The following is a 20,022-nucleotide window of genomic DNA, read 5'->3' on the forward strand; positions in this document are numbered from 1 at the left end:
CATGAATGTTTTAATAGATATAAATATAACACTTACTATACTGGACATATGCATTGAAGTATTCCTAGAAGCCACCTGCATGCAAGTACACACTGTACTCTCCATTCCTAAAATCATACACTTCAGAGAACGACTCAATTACATTTCAAAAACTGCAATCTGTTAGCAGTTGTAAGCTTATGATTTTTTTCAGTTTCCTCCAAACAAAACATGCACTAAAAATGTGGCTGTAACTCCACTTACCCATTAACTATGAAGCTAAAAATGCTTGGATTATCCTGTAATCTCCAGGGACTAAAAAAAGATAAGAATTTTAAAAAACTACCTCCTTCAATATTCAACATGAACTCCAATAGACTGTAGTATACTGAAGGGCTGAAGTTATGTGATCTAAACACAACAAAAGCCACTGCCTTGCTCTAGATTAAATATTCAGGAAGAGGTCCTTTTGCATAAACACAAACAGTGAGCAAATAAGCAACTGGCTCAAGTCAGCTGCTCACTGAGCCATCTACCTGCCCTGCTTTGAGGTGAAAAGCCAATGACATGTTTGTCAATATACTTAATGTAAATTCTTTCCCAGGGCAGTTAAGTGTTGTTTATATCCTTGTCTGACATTCTACTATCATTCTTTGCTCTTGTCCTAACACTTTTCATTTTTATGCGTCCTTAAATTTTATCTTTTTTTAATTCAGAGCAGCTAAGAGACATGTGAATGCTACATTCCAGCCAGTGTATCCAAGCAGTCTGGAGCAGCCTGTTTGAAAAGCCTAAACTGAAACAACAAAACAGAAGCACAGCCCCTGAAGAAAATCAGCTGCAAAGCTCTGGATACTGACTGACACGTACTGATGTTAAGGAGTCAAAGATGTCATTTTCATGTGAGCCTTACTTGCTAGAATCAGGGAAAGAGAAGGAGCTCTCAAAAATAAACAGTGTACTATTTCAAAGGCAAGGGTATACAGGCTTTCCATTGTTGAAGCCAATTATCAGTGGAAAATAATAACAACAGATGGATTTTGAGTTGCTGATTTGTTTCATATACTTCACTGCTGTGCAACAGATGATGAAATCCTAGAGCCATCTCTAATAGTGAAAAGTCAAAAATAGTGCAAGGATTCAACCACAGATGGAGTCATTTTAGCAGAATTGGTTTGTCCATATAAAAGCTTTAGAGCAAAAAAAAATCAACTTTCAATGGTGGGCAGCTGCAGCAAATGTCACACAGACATCTTACCACCATCCACCACAAAACAGCCCCCTCCCACTCAAAACCTAAATGCTACAAACCACGTGTACATGAGGTAACATTGAAGTTTTGTTGTTGGTTAAGAAGAAATTAAGAATGGAAAAAATGAGAAATTGTCTGATCAATTTGTCACACCAGCTACAGGATAACATCAGCTGTAAGTTATCATAAGTGCATTCAGACCACATCACAGCTAAAGTAAACAATCTTTTAAAAGTTTGGTAAATTTATGGAAATATAGACATTGACATGACATTAAGAAAATCTATGATTTATCACAAAAGCCCAGGATTTTTTGTCAGAGCCAGCATTTGTGGTCCACGCGTAACTGCCTTGAGGAGCTTAGTAGTGAGCCAGATCTAGAAAATCCAACAGAGGACCAATAGCAATTCCAGTTCTGGATGATGTGTGACACAAGAGGGAATCTGCAGGTGGCGGAATTTCCATGCTCCCGGCAATTCCCTTACCCCGTACTTTATATAACAAATGCAAGGAATGTTTTAACTCAAACTCTTGCTCTGACAGCTACATCCAGAAACTGTCACTTCATGCTAAGAAGTACCAGCCAAATTTGGCCTTCAGTCTATAGTAAATTTCCTCATACATTCTCCCCACCTATTTCACATATCTATGCAGACACAACAATAAAGCCTTCCATTACATTTTTGAGAAAGTTGTGGGCACTCATATTCAAAGATAAACAGTGAAAAATGTGACAAGGATCACAAATATGTGAGGCTCATGATGAAAAATGAAGGAGGGGCCAGAAGAGCAGCTCAAAGCTTACACATTTAATTAACTATTTTGTTCCCTTATCACAATAAGAACGACATGAATGTGTGCTACTATAAAGATCAACACAGACTTGCATTTGTATGGTGTATTTCACAACTTCACGATGTGCCAAATATTTTACAGCCAATGAAATATTCTTGAAAAGAAGTCACTGTTATGACTTAAGAAACATGGTAGGGGTTTGGATAAAGTAAGCTCCCACAAAAAGCAATGTGTTGATCAACAGAAAATCCATTCTTCTGATGGCGACTAAGTAATGAATATTAGCCACAGCACAAGAGAATCTGCTTCCATGCTGTATGACTGATTCAATAATCCCTACAGTCTTCTCTAAAATAATGCTGTGGAATCTTTTACATCCACTTGACGGGACTATGTACTTGATTCCAAAATGTATAGTTTTCTCCCACTTTATTTTAACTTGCAAGAGCCCAGTAGAATCAGCAGCTTTTAACTTTCCATACTGAAACCTTCAGCGCTGGACTTGAACCCATATTTTTCTGACTGAGATATAACACAACCTTAAACAGAACCACTGCTAATACTGCCAAAGATACTGCCAATAATACTACATGCACAATGTATATCTCTCCCCTACACACTCACACAGGCACACACCTCACATCAGCAAACTGTCTGAACTCTGCCTCACGTATACAAAAGAAATGCTGGTGTGTTGGTATACAAGTCTGGTTACTATCTGGCAACACTGCTTTAACAAAGGATATTCTACTGGGCTCTTCCCAGTTAAAAGAAAGTTGAGTACATGGGAGAAAATATGGGTTGCAGAATACCAACTATATTAGGTTAACAGAACTTTCATAGAAATAGCTTATCTGCCCTATTCAGACTCTGGGCTAAGCTAATAACAACAGCTACATTTTTATAAAAATTGTAAACAAGATTCTTTTGTCAGTGTAACCAAAATAAATATTTGCAAAAGGGTTCAGTTTGTTAAATGCATACCAAGAAATACAATGCTACTTTTTATATCTACAACATTAGTAAATGCAGTAAACCATTTCTTTGCCTCAATTGTTTTACAACAAATGTTCCTTTTAAATGCAAATAGAGCAAGCAAACAGACATCCTGATCAAAAGCAGCTGATTTTTTTTCCACGCAAGGTGCTGATCCCCTCAATTACACACAATGCATGAGTGCTGAAACATTTCAAACCTGTTCCCGTTGGTTAAATGAATATTTTACAGAAGTCTAATTGCAAAGCACTTCAAACATGCCTGCTACACATCGCCTCTAAAATGTTGGCTTTAAAACTTCAGCTAGTGCTGCTGAAGTGTCAGTGGTAAAGTCAACGGCAAAATCATGTCAAATGCTGAAGCAGCTCATCAATGAAAGATGATGAGATCTTGACAAGTTTCAAATTTTTTAACAGTGAAACAGTACAAAATCTGATAAGCAGCAAGCCTCAAGAATAATGGATATTTCACAGTGCATTACAAGACTATAACCTAATCAAGGGGTTCAGGTGATATTATGAACCATGACAGTGAAGATATAGAGGTCATCTGAACTCTAGGATTAGGTTACTAACTTTAAGTTGGCCTACTATCTTATATCATTACATAAGTTATATAATATAAGTAGTGTATAGAGTGCTACAGTTAAAATGTTTATGATCTTTGCGAGAGCTTCAGGCATTTCTTGCCATTTTCACAAGCATTCTAGTGTCGCACTGCAGTGGTCAATGATGTGTTCTGTCACAGGGAAGTATTGCACTCATTTGTGACATCATTACTGCAAGATGGTTTAGTCGAAGACAACTTCAACAGATTAAAGGAAAATGCCAAAATTATGTGAGCATATTATTATTGCTCTGAGAGACTGTGAAACAAAACAGGCTCCCTCAATTCTACCTTCAGAAAATAAAAGTGTTAATTAAACTAAATAAATAAACAAAGCTTGTAGGTGAGATACTTTAATTGCAGGATAGTCATACTCCAGCAAACGCAATTACAACGCTTAATGTACAGGGAAACAATTTTTATATCTCTGTAACTCCCACCCCCACCCTCTTCCATCAATTAAACTAGTGCTAATAAAGGCTTGTAAGGAGAATCTTGAATATTGTTCAGGTGTATGATGCCTGCAGAGGGCTCGTATGTCAATCAATAAATTTCACACAGTAAGAGCCGGAAGTAAAATGCTGCTGCTCAGATGGTGCCCTATTACCTAATCAGTTGATATGCAAGTAGTTTTGCCAAGAATTGAAGAGGCCTGGCAACAATGAAAAGATCTGAGTGCACAAAGCTTTGTTTCATTCAGTTTATGCAAATAATATAGCTATTAGCAGACAATTAACATTCTGAGAGATCATTATTTAAATGTATTTAAACTATACAAATTACAGATTGATTTTTTCCCCCTTTTTTGTTGCAATCATGTATAACCAGGAAACATTCCATTGAAAACAAGACTACAACCAATTATTGTATTACTACTACCAAAGAAAATTTTCCTGGAACTTAATCACCTTAATAACCTACCTTATTTTAATACTATCAGTTCATACACATCTTTATTCCACCCTTGCTTACATGTGGCAAATGTCAAAAATATCTAATTTACATACAATGCATCTGCAGACTGCCAATGGTTAATGGGTTAAAATAATAGATCTACACATTTGAGCCAGAATTATATTTCCCGTTGACATAGGTAGTCAACCTGCTAAGAAATTTTCAAGATCTTCAATTTTCTACATTGGAGATCAGATATATACAGATAATTCTTGTTATCCAGTCTACCTATTAGGCAATCACTGAGCAATAACTCATAGGACAGAACAATGTGCTGGTGGAAAGAGTACACATGCCAAATTTCAGTGAGAAACCAATCTATTTTTAAGAATGCAATGAGAACATAGAACACTCTTTATAAAGGTAAGGCAGCAACTGTGGGCAGAGAACAGAGTTAACACTGCTTAATCAGAACTTGGGAAAAAAAGCAAACAAATTACAGAGAGGAAAGAGGATGGGGTAGATAGGGCAAATAGGATATCTCTAAAAGGATGAGATCATGGGGACACAAGAGACTGCAGATGCTGGAATTGGAGCAACATGTAATCAGCCGGAGGCACTCAGCAGGTCATGCAACATCGGTGAGAGGAAAGAAAGAGTTATCACCTTGGGTTGAAAGCCAGCATCAGAACTGGGGGCTGCCCAGGTAATCCCAATGTTTACAATGTCATCTTGTTATGGGAGGAGAGGGGGGAACATATTGATGCTATGAAATGCATGACAGAGCTATTGACAACAAAAATAAAAAGAGAATGCTGGAAAGGTCCAGCAGATCAGACACATCAGGGAAAAACGGAATTAATATTACAGACAGATAATTTTTTTGCTTTTAATTCTATAAGGTTTCCAATATGTGCTCGCCTACCTGCTTAAATACCTCTGTCAAAGTAATGGTGGGGCTAACAGGCCTCATTGTTATTTACGGCATAGCAAGTTCAAGTGACAGACTAATGTGAAGGATAACCCAAATATCCAGATGTTGCACTGACACCCTTCCATAAAACTTTGTGGAAATGGCATTCACTGTCTACCTCAATTCTGAATGGTACAGTTCTGCATTGTGCAGTAGTCATGCACTATAAGTGCAGCAACAGTAGCATTATTTTTATTTCAGTTTAAGAACTCTAACAATGTAAGAAATGCACTCCATGTTAATCTTTCTGCTTTGAAAATTAACTACCACAAATATGACATTTCATTTCTCTGGGTTTCTGCTGTTATTAGAAAATTCATTGTTTTTCTTAAATGTTTTCCTTTTGTCTTCCTTCTTTCTTAATCTTTGTTCCTATGTTACATTCCCTTTCTGAAGTGCGCAATGAGTTCACCCAATGATGTTTACGGTTCCTTTTCAGTGATTTCCCCAAACCAATAATCTGTGAGACAGACTTTACCTTTCACTGTTCGGTCAGATCCCAGATGCTCTAGTTTTCCTTATTATGACGCAATAAATTCACACTTTCAACAGTTAGTCAGATAAAAAACGTAAAAACTTATAAGTGCAAATCTCACCAAAGGCAGCATTACTTAGGTACACCTTTTGTTGTTCACTATAAGAAACAACAATTAATTTTACTTAAATTGTTGATGTGAAATTTGTTGAATAACAGCACATACTAATGCAATTTGCAACCTATTCTTTATCACAGATATAGATGTAAAACATTTTAACGTCTACGGTTAATGACCATTGTCATGCAATGCATTAAGTAAGGTATTTCAGTCAATGCTAGCTGAGTAATTTTCCAATTGCTGATCATAGCCATAATCTTTTAATATTGTCCCCAGACAAATGATAATAAATTTGGAAAATTATTTTCATGACTTGTTCATTGAAAGTAAGACATTAGTGATAAATGACCTTTAAATGAAATGGTGCTTATCGCATTCTGGGTGGCAGGGTGGAGATATGTCTCCTCCAAAGGAGGTGTAAGGTGCTCCTTCCCTCCACTAGCCTGCAGGTCACCCTTGGACAGGGTGTAGCACCTGCTTATTCCCTGATCAAGGTCATGTGAATCCATGGGGGCAGGTGGTGAATGGTCATATGTGCAGCTGGTATGTATATACCACAAGACCTGGTTTTGTGACCACTGATGCTCAACAGACAATCTCTGAAAAGTACTGATGATGGCTGGGAAGAGATAATGGCAAACCACATCTGTAAATAAATTTGTCAAGAACAATTGTGGTCATGGAAAGTCCATCATCACCCATGTCATACGACGTGGCATATAATGAACAAATTTATCCTATTATCTATGTGGGTGAGAGAGGTCTCAGGTCCAGTGAGACTCAATGAATGGCAGAGCAGGTTTAGCTATCCAAACTGAGAACTTAGATGCTTAAGTTCTGACAGAGAAGAGGGAGTGGTGGGGTAAATGGGAGAGGGGGAGAGGAAGGTTCAAGAGAAAGGAGCAATCTGAAGACAGGAAAAGGTGAGTGGGAATCAAGATAAAAGGGAACTAAGGAGAAGAGAGAGAGACAAAATAGGAGGGGAAAAGACAGGGGAAAGCAGTGGGGTGAGGGGGAAGGGGTAACTAATTTTCATCTGCACCACCAATGGGACAAAATCAGGCTGGTAAACCACTAGAAAAGATGGCCCACCTGGTAGTTCAGGGGAATATTTATCGCCATTCTTTTAATGCTTGGTAAGCATTTCGGGAAGGATTTATCTGCTTCAACTGAATGATTCAGGATATTTCTTCATTAGATCCATAATGGTGAAATGCTAAGTAATCAAGAAAACTACTTAAAGTTTAACTATCTGCCTCATGTGTATTACACAGTTCAAGTACACTGAAATGATGCCATAAAGCATGACAGTGAAATTAAAATGATTAATTAAAGATTTATACAGAAATATTTGGAGATTTGTAACACAAATCACAAATCCACCTTTTAATGTTATTATCAAAATTATTAATTTCTTGCATACATTTCCCCATCAACTTGCCCTTTTCCTTTTTTCTATTCCCTTTCTTTTTCAGGGAAGCATTAACTAAAAGCAATTAAAAAAGCAACAGAAGGCAACTAAAAAACCAGTAAGGTGAGAAAAGATGAAATATGAAGTTAAGATAGACAATGACATAAAAGAGGATACCAAAAGTTTTTACAGATTTACAATGAGTGAAAGAAAGGCTAGAGTGGACATCCAACCACTGGAATATGACATTGGAGAGGTAGCAATGGGGAACAAAGAAACAGCAGGTAAACTAAGTATTTTGCACCAGTCTTTCCTGTGGAGGACACCAACAACATGCCAGAAATTTGAGAGAATCAGGGGGCAGAAGTGAGTGTAGTTGCTATTACTAAATATAAGTTGCTTGGGAAGCTGAAAGTTCAACTATCATCCACCATATAGGAATATAGCCAAACAGCAAGAAAGGTCTGAAGACAGATAAGTCACCTGCACCACACGGACGACAACTCAGGGTTCTGAAAGAAGTAGCTGAAGAAATTGAGGAGGCATTAGTAGTGATCCTTGAAGAATCACAATATTCTGGAATGGTTCCAGAGGACAGGAAAATCATCACTCCATTCTGAATGAAGCAGGGGAGGCAAAAGACAAGAAATTAAAGGCCAGCTAGCCTGACTTCAGTGGTTGGTAAGAATTTAGTGTCCATTATTTAGAAGGAGGTACTGGAAGCACCCATTAAAAAGGCCAAAACCAGCAAGGTTTCCTTAAGGGAAAATCTTGCCTGACAAACCTGTTGGAATTCTTTGAGGCAGTATAGACAAAGAAGAGTCAGGTATTTATTGTTTACTTGGATTTTCTGAACGCCTTTGACAAGGTTCCACACATGAGGCTGCTAAGCAAGATTGAAGCCCATGGTATATCAAGAAAGATACTGGCTTGGATAGAAGATTGGCTAACTGACAGAAGGTAAAGAGTGGGAATAAAGGGGGCCTTTTCTAGTTGCCAACGGCAAGTTGTGTTAAGAAAGCAGGGAGTCTGCAGAAGGACTTTAATAGGGCCACCACACTAGCATTGCAGTTAGCTCAATGTTATTACCACCCAGGGTGCCGAAGTTCAGAATTCAATTCTGCGTGGGCTGCAAGGAGTTTGTATGTTCTCCCTGTGACAGTGTGGGTTTCCTGCAGAGGGTCCGCTTTCCTCACACAGTCTAAAGATATACTGTACCAGTAAGTAAGTTAAATTGGTCATTGTAAATTGTTCTGTAACTAGCCTAGTGTTAAATAGCTGGGTGGAGTGGCTCATTGGGCCAAAAGGACCTGGTCCGTACTGTATCTCTAAATAAAAGAAACATTGCGAAAATGGGCAAAGGAGTGGCAGATGGAATACAGTGTAGAGAAGTGTATGGTCACCTACTTTGGTAGAAGGAATAAAAACATGGACTTCTGCTAGGTTAACAAATTTCACGACACATGCCGGTGTTAATAAACCTGATTCTGATTCCGATTCAGATTTTTTTTTATGCGGGAGGAGAACCCAGAAATTGGAGGTGCAAAGAGACTTGGGAGTCCTAATGCTAGATTTCTAAAAGGTGAACTTGTAGGTTGAGATGGTAGTAAGGTGGGCAAATGCAATGTCAGCATTCATTTTGTGGGGGCAAAGGCTCTAGAAGGTGTTGGTCAGATCACATTTGGAGTATTGTGAATAGTTTTGGGTCCCGTAGCTAAGACAGGATGTGCCGGCATTGGAGAGGGTTCAGAAGAAATTTACAAAGTTAATTTGGGAGATGAAAATATTAATGCATGAGGTACATTTGAAGGCTCTGGGTCCGTACATGCTGAAGTTTGGGGGGGGGGGGGGTGTGTGTGTGAGAGAGAGAGAGAGAGATCTAAGTGGAAATGGAAAGGAAGTTATCAGTAGGGGAAGAGTCCAAGACAAGAGGGCACAGCCTCAGAACAAAATAACACCCCTTTAGAATAAGCATGAGGAGGAATTTCTTCAGCCAGAGAGTGGTGAATCTGTGGAACGGTTGCTGTGGAGGCCAAGTCACTGGGTATATTTAAACCAGAGGTTGATAGAATTTTGAATAGCAAAAGTGCCAAAGATTAAAGGGAGAAGGCAGGAGAATGGAGTTGAGAGGGCGTAATAAATCAGTCGTGATTGAATCTTAGAGCAGGCTCGATAGACCAAATGGGCTAATTTTGCTCCAAAGTCTTAAATTCGTACACTTACCGATTGTATTATAGTTGAATATTGAGGTGCCAAGACCTCCTTATACTTCACAAAGTGGCCATGATACAAGGATAAATAAAGACATTTAAAATCAGATGAATATCTCAAGTCAAATTATGTAGGACATCCTTTGTAACCAAGGAAAGGAGTTCTTAAGCCTTTCCAGCCAGATCTGCTGAAGCCAATTCTTAGATCCAAACCGTCACCTTAGCTTAGATCAGTCAACTCAGCACAACCTAAGATAAAAGCTGAGTAGGAATAATGTGGTTCAATGATACAATTGTCAATGCATTTACCAATTAAGCTAAAGGGAGCTATTAGAAATCCTTGATAACGCCTATTTCAATGTAATTTTCCATTGGTCATTGCTGACAAGCAAAGTGGAAAGTCTCAATTGCTTAATCTTTCTTTACAGACTGATAAGAAAATTTTTAACAGATTAAAGCATGAATAAACCTTTTAGATGTCCTTAAACAATGTTTAATGTAAATAACAAGTTCTTTGTAATCCAAAATTCACACTATTGATACTAGGCCAAGTTTAATATCGGTATATTTTAGCACTAGCTGACTTTTGGTATTTGGTAATAGAATAGTTATGACAGAATTTATTTTTAAAATGTACTTTTAAGATTTCTGAATTGTTCAGAAAATGGAAGTAAAACTAAAATGAGCATTTCTTGCAGCCTATTCTGTCAAGTTTGTAAATAATTGTACAGACAAAGCTTCTGTATTTTTCCAACTGGGCAGAAAAGGTATTATTTTACTAAATCAAATCCAAAAGCATAATTCAAAATGGCAACAATATGGTGATCCACTGTGTTGAAACACTACTTAGCAGCGCCACCAACTGGTTCGTGCTTCACTTCAATTATCTACGTGTATCAAACTGAGCTCATTTGATCCATGACAGGGCAGTGCTAAGATCCTCCGGATGCTCTCTTTACCAAGTCGTACTCAGTTCACAAGCTCGGCACTCCTGTAAGATCGGTGAATACAACTAGCCTTAAGTTCACGGAATGAAGAAAATGCAAAGTAGTCTTGCAGTTGATGGTTTAAAAATGTATAAATGAATTTTTTAGATTTAGAGCCTGCTTTTTGATGGATCCGAAATATGTTTGGATACATGCAATATCATAGCACATGGACGTCAACTGGTGATGGCATTTGTAAGTGTGCAGTGAATACCACCAAGTGGTCTACAGAAAAGATCTTCTGTATGCTGCACAAGTTTAGCAGATGAACTTGTTTATCAACATGAATCAGAGGACAATATATTTTTAGGCTTGCTGCTGCAATATTCAGAGGCTGTTCCCTACATTGCTGGTCAATTTGGCAAGTAAGAGGATTGATCTTCCAGCCAAACATCATTTATTGATAGCAAACTACATTAACCTAGCAGCAGTGGCTGAAACAGCAACGTATCAGAAGTCCTACTAAAAGGTTCTTAAAAATACATACATTCTCAATATGTATTACAGTGCCTTTCCCAAAAAGTAACAACCATGCATCAAGATCTATTGTCTCAATTAACTATATTAACTATACATTGTTTACAAAACATAACCATATAACAACTACAGCACGGAAACAGGCCATCTTGGCCCTTCTAGTCCGTGCCGAACGCTTACTCTCACCTAGTCCCACTGACCTGCACTCAGTCCATAACCCTCCATTCCTTTCCTGTCCATATACCTATCCAATTTTTTTTAAATGACAATATCGAACCTGCCTCTGCCATTTCTACTGGAAGCTCGTTCCACACAGCTACCACAAGTAGTCAATAACCAAAGAAGTGGAAGATTAACATAAATCTGGGTAATAACATACTTAACAATTCAACTGTATATGCTTTTGATACTGTTAAATCTAATGAATAACCTGACCATCAAATACCTCACATGACAAATATCAGAACTTACACTAAAAATCACCTTAACTATATACAACAATGAATATAATCTATCACATGCACTTAGCATTTGATGTAACCTGAAAGCTTAACATGGACAATACTTTAACTATCATAGAAATTTTTATATATTGTTTCCATTATATTTCCAAGTACAAGCTTAATAATTACAAATTTAATTTAGTTTCATCTTTCACAGCTTCTTGCCTCCATGCATATCTTTTTACAACATACCTCTCACTTGACTCAGCATGGGCTCATGACCAATCTCTCAGCTGACTACTTCAGACCAGAAAGTCATCTCCTCTGACTTACTTCTCTGGTTGTCTTCAACAATTTAAACAGCAAGGTTCTTAGCCTCTCTTGCTGCACACTGGCTACAAGTTAGAACAACATCAGCTCTTTAAGTCAAATGCAGAGTACCATCTTTACAACAGCAGCCCTCTTGAGGTGGTTTCATTCCACGCAATAAGTCCTATCTAGTGGAATTTAAAATATCATGGCTTATTAAATAGTTATTCAACACTGGACTGCTTCCAGAGCAACTACAGCAGAGATTCTTGTCATTATCATCTATGTTACTCAGAGTCTTATAACCTTTGGCAATCACATGATCTTTTTAAATTAGTGTCTTTAACCTGAGGATATGTAGATCCACCATTTCTTCTGTTTCTTGGGAGAATGTAGCTACAAAAAATTCTGAAGGAGCTACATTGAGATGTCCCACAAAAATTCTTATATCTTCTTGGGAGATCTTTATCCACTGTTCATGGCACTAATAAAATAGTGGTATTTTTACCTCTCCACAAATAATAATCTTCAGTGGTATTATTTCATCTTTTCATGTACAGCATTATTGTTCCTCTTCCAGGATCATCTACTCACTCAATCCTTTTCAAAGCAAGTGGCTACAACCTCTGTTACTTCAGCAGCTCACCCTCACACAGCTCCTTGTCAATTCCTTGGCTGCAATATCTAAATGTTGCAAATGTAGCATCTATAGCTCCTGTTCCAGATTGTTGTTTAATAAAGCACATAGAAAGAAAGGGACTCCTAACCAAACATACTTCATTAACAGTGAACAACACTGAGTGACAACAGTGACTGCTACAACATGTATAAAAGTCATCAAATGTGGTTCACACAATTCTTTGAGCACGACAGCTCCCACTGTACAACTACTGTTGTACAGGTAGGTCTATCCAGTTGTTGAAATGCTGACTTTCTCCTGATTTCAAGCAGGCTGCACAACAAGTTATTCTCATTCATGGGTAAAATTATAAACTCTCCCCATGTAACACAGAATAACTATGGGAATAAGCAGGCACATGCCATAATGGTAGAAGACAAAGAGGTGAGGAGGACTCTCAGTGAAGATCATATTCACCAAACTATTGAAGTAGTTATATGAGATGTCAGTAAGAAAAACTCTGAACAGACATTCACTACTAATTGCAGCCAGAATACACCTCAACTTTAAATGGTACATACAGTCAAGATTTATCTTGTGCTTTGTGCTCCTAGCCTCTAAAAGTTTTTAACACTTGCTGGAGTGTGCAGCCACTCAATAGCATAGGTAGCAATAGCTACACATGGTTAATCTTACTAATTAAAAAGCAACATGAAATATGCAGTACCTGCATCAGATCCAACAGATGCTAAATAATCTTGCATTGCAATTCCTTCATCTATTTGATAAATTTAGCTCTTGTGGTAATTAATATAAAAACTGCACAAAGTTTGTGATGAGTTTGTTCTTAGTACTCTATTCAAGAATTTTCTTTGTGGGTCTATGATTCTATCACCAGAATAAAGGAAAGAGAGTAGAACTGTGAAAGCAGAGAGCTGGCTGATGAACATGGGTGTCCTAAATCAGAAGAAAGGGAGCAGCAGCAAGAAGCAACACACACAAAATACTGAATGAACTCAGTAGGCCAGACGGCATCTATGGAAAAGAGTAAATAGTCGACGCTTTGGGCCAAGTTCCTTCTTCAGGACTGGAAAGGAAAGAAGAGGGAAAGGGGTGAAGTAAAGAGCTGGGAAGCAAATGAGTAGAGTTATGTATTCATGTTTGGTTAGGTTAGTTTAGGACAGTTTAGTAATGTTATTATACCACTAGTATTGTTACTTTTCGTTTCAGTAGCTTTATCACTGTAAGATCGTATGTCTTTGCTGGTTTCATAATAAAGGATTGAACCCACTTTTTTTCAATGTAGAAATTTGTTATTTGGAAGCACGTCATACAGTGTCAAGCCTGTCCTCAGTCTCTGAGCAATTTCAGTTTGTTTTCAAGTAACCGCTATACCTATCACTCCCTTGTATGTGCTCAAAAAAGTTCAATGTCCTCACAATCCATTTAGGTGTAGGTGTTACATCTGAATTCCTTAGTGACCATATGTGATGGGAGATCAAGAACAGCATGTGTGCAATGTGCAACATGAGGGTCAGGGTCATTCCAAAGGTAAAAAAATTTGGAAATCGTATTTTGAAACCACATTTTCCCAACATATACCATCTATATAACTCCAGATTAAAAAAGGAAGCAAACAGATAATACCCTCCCCTCCCCTCACATTCCTACTCCGACTTCTCATTGTTCTCTCCATTTATATAGCTCCTGATGAAGGGTCTTGGCGCAAAACGTCGACTGTTTACTCTTTTCCATAGATGCTGCCTCTGCCTGCACAGTTCCTCCATCATTTTTTTTGTGTGTAGTAAGAAATAGAAACAGAGCACAAATCCATCTTCCATCAATGCGCATCAGCAACATACTATTGCTATCACAATTTTATCAACACCTTTTTGTCAATATCCCTCAAAGTAGGAACATTTTACAAATAGTTTAGTATTTTACTTTTTTCAAGGTAGTCAAGATCTTCCATAGCCCCACACAATAACATTTACTGGTTTGAAAACAATAGCTTTTGTTGTTCATGTATTCCTTTATACATTATTAGAATAAAGATTTAACTATCTTATATTGTTGTCACATTTAAAACAGAGCAAATTCCATACGAAGTATATTGTTACAACTAATCACTGAGACATTTTCCTTTGCAAGCATTTGTTCGCTCCCTGCCTCAAAATACAACTTATCCTAAATTTACAAATTTGACAGTTGACTAGTATGTGGTCAACAATAATTGCAGTTCCAGAATTCAATACAGCGAAATTTGATACAGCAAAGCAAACATGGATATTTTAGTTGGGTGTAACTTGCATTTTTTTTTCTTTCAGAGTATGGATTTAAAATAAACATCTGTTCACCATAGCTACAATAGGGCGCATTCATTTTAGATCCAAATTTAAATTAACAAGTTTTGGAAACAATCTTTTACAGTTTGGAAAATGCAGGCTGACCTTTCCAAGGTTTCCAAAACTCCTTCATTCCAGTTAAATTGAGGTTGATTAAGTTACCATTCTAAAGAAGGCAAAATTTCCTGACTGTAAGAATCTTTCATTTGGCAGCCGCAGCAGAAATTCCACAATGAAACAGTGCACAATGTCAAGGCCCCTGGCTGGCAGATTAACAGGCCATTCCTTACTTTATGTTTCAGTATCACACAAATATTTACCTCTTCTCATGAAATCATTTTAATATGTAATAAGCAGAATAATCTGAACATTAAGTTTAACTGCAATTCAACCATACATGAATACAGCCAAACAAAACAGCAGTCCTCTGGGGCCAAGATGCAGAACACAGTACCAACAGTCATACACAGCACAAGACACAAATAGCACGTACAAGATAGCAAGCAAGCACATATAAGATAAATACAGTCACATAATAAATATATATAGCCGAAGTCCCTGAATCCATGTATGTTGCAGCAGTCTACAGTCAAATACAATACAATCAGACTTCTGCCGAGTTAACACGGCGGGGGGGGGGGCAGTACCAACTCCAACATGGACCCCATACCAGACCACCTCTGGAACACCCTACACTGACACTTCCCCGGGTCACTGCAAACTGGTGACATCTCAGCTTCAGGCCTAGTCCTCACTATGTCCGAGGCCACATAGAACCCCACCACTCGCCAACCAAAGAATAGGACTTGCAGCATTCCACACTGTCAATGACCAACAGGGTCTTGTGATCACAAGAAAAGACAATCACTCACCGTTAGACAACAACATCAGATGTCCTATTTAGAAGCTTTCTGTATCTTTTCTGCCAAAACACTGGATGAATTTTACTCCTCTATAGGCAAATGCAAGAGCTAAGCGTGGGGAGGTTTACTTTTAAAATGCATTTATTTTGTGCCTCATTATTTTTCCCATAAACGTCTCAAAACATTTTCCACATTTAGTTGCTTTGTGCTATCAATGTACCTAACATTCCAGAAAGATTACCCTTAGCGATCAATTAACCTGATGTTATTTTAGCGAAGAATGTAATTAGCAAACCTCAGATATCTAATACTCTTCTTTGAATAATGCAACTGAATCTTCAACATCTATTTGAACCACCAGCATTTTGATTGAAAATATTATTTCAAAAACTGTCCGAGTACACACCCAGTATTGCTCTAAAGCATTTATGTCAAACTCAAGGTCCGCGGGCCAAATCCGGCCCGCGGTGGAATTATCTTTGGCCCGCGAGATAATATCTAATTACTATTAAAGCTGGCCCCAGTAATCGAAGCGCCTATGGCGTATGATATGGCTAATGCTGAGTTTACTCAGGTACTTGGTTTTCAGGGTTTTTAGTGTTTATTCGGCAGTCTTCTTCATAAGAAACAGAATTTGTAAAGTGAAACACTTTGTAGTTATAGCAGAGACTGAGACACATGAGAGCAGGTTGAAAAAACGGAGGCAACGAAAGCTGCGTTCGCACGCGTCCGACTGATCCGGCCCGCATGAAGCTGCATTTTGCTCAATCCGGCCCGTGACCTAAAATGAGTTTGACACCCCTGCTCTAAAGTATCAGCTATGTTCAACTCTTGTACAAGCTCAGAATCTTCAAATCTGAAGCAGAATAGTACCAATGAATCCTTGCAAGCATGTTACTGTTCATAACAGTGAATTCAATTGTTTAAAAACTTCATTCCATAGGAATGGCTCAATGGTTTTAAGGAAATACAGTGACAAATTTCACCTGCACCGTTGTTGCCGACATATGCACTCATCATCTGCCTGTGCTAGAGGCAGCCAAATAAGTATTAAGGCCCAATGCCATTGAATCAATTACCACATAAAAATCAGCAAGATTTCAAAGATGAAACTTGCCACTCTGTCCAGGGGGAAATGTGCAAGCCCAAATGACAACAGTCTTTATTGCTGCTACTGGTAGGCTAGTATCCAAATTACAATTACTTTATTGAATACATGGATGTAATGAAAATTACACACAAATATCTGTAATGTGCATATGACTGTTTCATACATATTCATGCAAACTTACTGAGTGTATATGCCACTAGATAATTATTAGTCACCAGATTTCCAGTGGAGATCAAGATCAAAGTTCAAAGTACACTTATTATCAAAGTAAGTAATACCATATACAACCTTAAGATTCTTTTTGCAGATCATACCCAAAGCATAACAAAAGGGATATCCCTTTTCCATCCTCCAATGGAAGGACCTGCTGCTGTGAGTAAGGGTTCAGACCTGGCATTACAAGTTCAGCCCCAATCAATCCACTGGGGAATGCTGGATTTTTTTTGTCCCATGTTAAAGAGTGGAACAATGCTACAAGATTGAAATGAAAATGTTTTGATCCAGTATCAGTACTTGAGTTAATTTGGTGTTGCATTCAGTTTGACTGATTTTCTTAAAGCAACTGGAATACAACACTAACACCAATCTTCAAGTTATAATAGATATAATATATATATACACCACACGTGTCCCAAGGATGAAAAATTAGTCTTGGTTTAAATACACCCAGTTGTCAACTATCCATGCAATATGTTCGTGCTGCACCCCAGAAGAATCTAATTGTATTGGATTTGTAGTTCCTGAAGCAATAATGGCATGACAGGAAACACTTACAGAAAACAGCTGTCACACCAAACAGTTAAAAATTGGAGGTAAGATTTATCTGTCATACAAACCGATCAGGAGGAAGTTGTGTCAATTCTGATGCTGGCCACTAGTTGGCATGTTTCAAGATGTTCAGGGATGCTAAAAACCCTAAACTGGCAATGAATGAGTAGTACAAAAGGTGGTATGGGGTAGTTTGTAATGCAAATCACTATTCAGGCTGAAAATTACTATGGCAACAAACTATTTTCCATTGAATAGCTAACAGTGAACAAACACATTCTTATATACACCTTTAATATAACAATTAAAGAGTACACTACTCCTAGTTAGTTGACAATTAATTCTCATTACAATTTCATACAAAGATTAAATAAATGGACTCCAGTCATTGCATTAATTAAAATACATTTGTGTTTTATAAAATTACAATCCTTTCTCCCACGGCTAGAAGCTGCACATTTACATTAGTGGCTTGAGATGTGTCACGTTGTTTCCCATGAACACAAAATAATTATTTTTACTCTTCTATTTACATCCCCTAATTTTTTGAAAATAATTTTGTGCAGAATATTGTTTCACAAGCATATAATCCAATTTAAAGAGGATGCAGACGTTGCTAATACAACCAGAAGTTGTTTATAATCATGTTAGTAACTAACTGTTTAAACGTAATTAAATCTTTTGCCAAAACTAATACAGCCATAGTGACAAAATTGCCAGAAAGCATAATTTTTCAAAGAATACAGGAAATATTTTCTTTCATCTAATTTTCTCAATATGTATTTGAAAGCATGTATATTTTAAAAAGAAATGCACTACTGCTGCCTTGCTTAGTGCACAGGATAGATTCCCAGGAACAAGAAGGATATGGGATCAGCGCGGAAAGGAGTTATTTTAGCATTACAGATAGTTTTAATGGGATTGCCGCTGTGCTGGGATGTGGCATGCACTCCTGTCCTTCCAATGATGCACTGACAATCCAGCACAATTCCTATCTTCTATATTACTGCATCAGGTATCTGGTGCAAATCAAGCAAGGAGCCACCACTCAGCTCAGTATGAAAAGGTTGCCTGTGAGGACTGTTTTGGCTGACAGGGACAAATGGCGCAGCAACTCCGTATTGAGATGCTCAGGGCTGATCTCCAAGTAACACAGTGAGTGCAGCCATTTCTGGAAACTGACAGCACCTGCTCCACATGGTGTATGACACATATGAAACAAGGGACAAAAGAATGAGACTGTGGAATCTGGGCAGTTTGTGAATCCATGGAACATGATCTAGGACACAGCCCTTTGTGGCATATGCCAATACTGAAAAGCTGTAGCATTTACCATTGCCAGACCTCCCAGGCAGCCTCTCCACGCCAAGCAGTGCAGCACTTCATTGATGTGTTAGTGTCAGAGAAGATTTAGACCAGATTCCCTGTACATTAGCCTGCAGCAACAGGGAGATCAGCGGTTTGCACCACATCTCTGCTAGAGTCATTCACAGCTCAAATCCACATCTTTCTCCTAAAAGTACAAGTGATTGTTTTGGTTAGAGGACCAAGCAGATTATAATCAATGAGTGGGCTGCCAATATAGCAGTTTGTGCACTCACAAAGCAAACCTCTGTACTTTGGTTCCAAATACTAGGCATATACAAAACTAATGGGCAAAATCTAAAGGTCAAAAGTACTGGTAGGTATATTACTGAAATTTATCTTTGATGTAAAAATTAGATAGGTTTAAGAGAAATTGCCCAAGGGAAAATATTAACAGGCAGGAAATTTCAGCTAGGCTGAATGCATTTGCAGCAGCAATGAGTGCAGCAACCTTGTACTAAAGTTAGAGAAACTGTGTTCCCATGTGTGCACTTAACAGAAGAATTCTAACTGGTTGGTATAACAACATGAAGCATTGTCAAATTATAAGCTATGTCTGGGTCAACTAGACTAAATAAAAATTTATTTTTAAAATGTCCCATAAGCCCTCTTGCCCAGCAGCTAAAAGGAAGCACATACACTGTGTTGCTATGCTAAACAGCACGAACTATTAGTACTCCATATTGCATCATGACATCAATGATTAGTCATGCCAATCCATTCAAAACATATACAGGTGCAGGTATATACAAGCTGACAGAATGTCATCATCAAGAAGTCATGTTTAGATCTCACTACCACTGGGCTGCAAAGATTTTCTTTGGCTCATTTAAACTGCTCCTCCAAAAATCCAAAAGTTGTACCTTTATCTGTGTTCTGATACCCAAGCCATAGGAGCCAGTGTGTTATCCATACAGCAAGCTCCTCACTGATAACCACTGAGCACATCTCTGAGCCGTAGGAAAGCAGCATCTATCAAAGATCCTCACCAGCCAGGCCATGCTCTTTTCTCACTGTTGCCATC

The 20,022-nt window shown here is 38.0% G+C and overlaps 1 protein-coding gene across 7 annotated transcripts in view; it reads right to left on the reverse strand.

The window, feature by feature from the left end:
- The window catches only part of foxp1b (forkhead box P1b), a 528,108-nt gene that overhangs the window by 335,555 nt on the left and 172,531 nt on the right, over positions 1 to 20,022 (reverse strand). Inside the window, exon 1 of one of the 7 annotated variants that reach the window (XM_073072382.1) lies at positions 244 to 263. The exons of the other annotated variants lie outside the window; for them this stretch is intronic. The gene's annotated coding sequence lies outside the window, so the exon portion shown is untranslated. Of the gene's footprint in view, positions 1 to 243; positions 264 to 20,022 lie in introns of those variants that run through there. 7 annotated transcript variants of the gene reach the window in all.

The sequence above is a fragment of the Hemitrygon akajei genome, chromosome 19, assembly GCF_048418815.1.
Source record: "Hemitrygon akajei chromosome 19, sHemAka1.3, whole genome shotgun sequence".
Lineage (NCBI taxonomy): Eukaryota > Metazoa > Chordata > Chondrichthyes > Myliobatiformes > Dasyatidae > Hemitrygon > Hemitrygon akajei.